General features: G+C 28.4%; 1 protein-coding gene across 1 annotated transcript in view; it reads right to left on the bottom strand.

Moving 5' to 3' along the window:
* Window positions 1-913: 913 nt before the first annotated feature.
* The window catches only part of LOC116851274, a 4,206-nt gene continuing 1,710 nt past the window's right edge, over window positions 914-3,409 (bottom strand). Inside the window, exons 3-7 of the transcript XR_004379558.1 lie at window positions 2,907-3,392; window positions 2,232-2,615; window positions 1,910-2,186; window positions 1,203-1,529; window positions 914-1,131 (exon numbers count right to left, since the gene is read on the bottom strand). The gene's annotated coding sequence lies outside the window, so the exon portion shown is untranslated. The remainder of the gene's footprint in view (window positions 1,132-1,202; window positions 1,530-1,909; window positions 2,187-2,231; window positions 2,616-2,906; window positions 3,393-3,409) is intronic.

The raw sequence follows: 3,409 nt of genomic DNA, 5'->3' as shown, positions 1-3,409 counted from the left end.
ATATATATACAGGGTGAGGCATTTAACTTGAGACATCCAAATATCTCGAGAAATATGCATTCTACGAAAAAAGTGTTCTAAATCAAATTTGTTTGGTTCGAAGAAATCTATAAAAAGAAGTAATTGGTTTGACCTTGAATAGTCATTTGAAAGTCATATGAAGGTTATCGTCAATGTTTTAAATGGAACATCCCGTATATTATTACATATTCTTATAGTTCATCTCGAGAGCTTTCTAACACACTATAGTAAAATATTTTTTTATAAAAAATTTTTCGAATTATAAGCCTTGAAATTTCCAGCACTTTGACAAAATACAAAATATTTCGTAAAATATTCATTTTTCGATTATCTTACTTTAATACTTTTTTTTGCACAGAATAATGAAACAAATCAATTGATCAAAAAAATAAAATAAAAAAATTTCGTTTGAAAATTTTTTTTTGTTAAAATGTTTTTAATTTTGTTTAAAAAGTTTTGTTGTTTTGTAAACCAATTGATTTGTCTCATTATTCTGTGCCAAAAATTATTATAGTAAGATAATCGAAAAATAAATATTTTACGAAATATTTTGTATTTTATGTCAAAGTGCTAGAAATTTCAAGACTTATAACTCGAAAAATTCTTCATAAAAAAATATTTTACCATAGTGTTTTAGAAAGCTCTCGAGATGAGCTATAAGAATATGTAATAATATATGGGGTGTTCCATTTAAAACATTGACGATGACCTTCATATGACCTTCAAATGACTATTCAAGGTCACCAATTACTCCTTTTTATAGATCCCTTTGAACAAATTTGATTTAGAACACTTTTTTCGTAGAATGCATATTTTTCGAGATATTTGGATGTCTCAAGTTAAATGCCTCACCCTGTATATATATATATATATAATGCTATGTGTTTAATATTACATATTAATGTTTACTATTATATATATTAACTAAATTTGTAACAATATATTTACGAGTATATGCCTTTTTATTAATATATGATATTTATAAAAAAAAGTATAAATATTTTTTGAACTTACCTGAAGTATATGGATTTTCATCTTCGGTATGTGAGGCAGGATTTATTTGGAAACATATGTCATTATTTGTAACAATTTTATTGTTATTAGTAATATCTGAAAAATAATTAAGTATTAATTTTCTTACGAATATCGTGTAATGTTAATAAATTGTATTTAATGCTCACCGTTTGTGTTTACTGCATTAAATAATGTGCTTTCACATAATACGTTTCTAGTCGTGTGTATAGATGTACCCGATAGCTCCTTATCATTCGAAATAAATTTTTGTTTCTGTGGAAGAGCAGGTAGAATTTTTTCTGCAATATTTTCTTTTTCATGATAAGAATATACTTCTTCTTCAGAAGAGGATGACACATATTTTCTGGCTCTCATATGCCTTCTCTTTTTTCTCTTTCTCTTAGTTCGCTAGACGAGCGAACTTACACCAACATCATCAACATTTGATGTATCTTCCGCTAACGCTAATTTTTGCAAACCTTCTTCGTAAGTATCTATAATTGAAAATAAAATTATAAAAAAGGATTTGAAAATTACTAATAACAAATATAAATTTGTTATATTATACACCCAGATAACAAAACCTGCGCAGAAAGATTTTGCGCAGAGTCTGTTTTACAGGAAGGCAACAGATTCCATACAGTATCTGCTTATCAAACTTTGCAAATTGGCGGCAGATTGCGTGCAGAGCCTGCTGATGATAGTAGGATCTACGCACACTCTGTTGCCGATCTGTCGTCAGAGTTTGTCAGCAGACGCTGTCGACAGTCTGACATCAGATTGGGGACGCAGATGCATCTGTCTATGCATCTGTCGACAGATCCTGCTCGAATCTGTCGCCAATCTGCGCAAAAATTGCTTACTGGATACTTACTTGCAATGCCAAAAATTTTTTTTATTGGCAGTTCCTCCCAATCTAATTTGTCTCGAGGCATCTCTCTTGTAACTATAGCTTTGTTAATTCGATATTTTGTTTTGAAATGGCTAGGCCAAATACTTGTTAATATATCTCCGTTGAACCATGTTGAAGATATCAATTGCAGGCCGTCATCAAATTCCGCAATTATAAATTTATTATTATCCATCTTTCTGTATGGAGGACTGTATGGAAGACTATACACAACGTAGGAGGTGATATATAGTACTAGAAACATGTATTATATTATATATATTATATGTATATATTATATGTATTATATGTATTATATTTTATTATAGAAATATATATATTATGTAACGCACCAAATTACATTTCATGATTCAATGGGAAAATTATAAAAGTATTTGTATCATTTTCATAAGACATTTTCCACGCTTTGCACAGAACATCTGGCATTGGCCAAGAATAAACGTTATCATTACATATTGTCATTATTTTAATATCAAAATCGCTGGATGGACATGGCGATTTATATAAGTCTATTATATATTTTAATTTTTTCCCAACCAAAAAAATTTCTTTATCTTTGGTTTGTATAACATTTACAATCAGAACATATGTACCGTTTTTTAATAGGCAGCAATTATTAGCAAAACTTTTACAATTAACAATAAATTTTCCATTTGATATCATAAAGTACAAAATTTTCAAATTAGTTTTTCCATTTTAAATAATATTCCAAAATTTTTACCATTAACTAACACACCGTTAGATTATATGCACCTGATATGTTTAGGAGTTATGAAGAAAATGATATTACTTTGGATGAAAAGTCCACTTTCAGTACGCTTAAATACAAGATCGAAAAATAAAATATCGCATTTACTAATTTTACTTCGAAACACTACACCTGCAGATTTTGCTAGAAAACCGAGATCATTGAAAGATGTTATGCAATGGAAAGCCACAGAATTTAGAAAATGCTTTTTACTGCAAATGAACATCTACATTTTCAGGTAGTGGACCATTGTTGTGCAAATATTTACATGAATATGGCTGTATATTATCATGTTCTACCAATAAAGAATTATGGTTTTCAATCTCATTACATCTGTTAAATAATTGTTGCAATGATTTATCATGTTTTCGTAATCTTTTCTTAATAAATGTCATATAATTTTCAAATTTAAAAGCACTAAAATTATCTAGAGGACCGTACATTCTTACGTCTGAACATAAGTGTAACAGATTATGTACATTATGCGATATATATTGTTTTCCGTATAATATTTCAAAAGATTCAACAAAATAATTAAGTAAAGCTTCTGCAAAATTTATCAATTTTTCTTGACAAAAATTGTTACGTGTAAGAATTGTAATAGCCACATGTAAAGTGAGAAAATGAATATATATTTTTTCACGTAATATGTTTCTCAAGACTACAGGACCTGTATATAATAAAAAATTTCTAAATTCTGTGGCTTTCCATTGCAT

Source organism: Odontomachus brunneus, unplaced genomic scaffold (genome assembly GCF_010583005.1).
Source record: "Odontomachus brunneus isolate Ranch 3 - 2012 unplaced genomic scaffold, Obru_v1 Obru_scaffold_170, whole genome shotgun sequence".
Taxonomy (NCBI): Eukaryota; Metazoa; Arthropoda; class Insecta; order Hymenoptera; family Formicidae; genus Odontomachus; species Odontomachus brunneus.
This window is presented reverse-complemented; position numbering and strand designations above follow the sequence as displayed.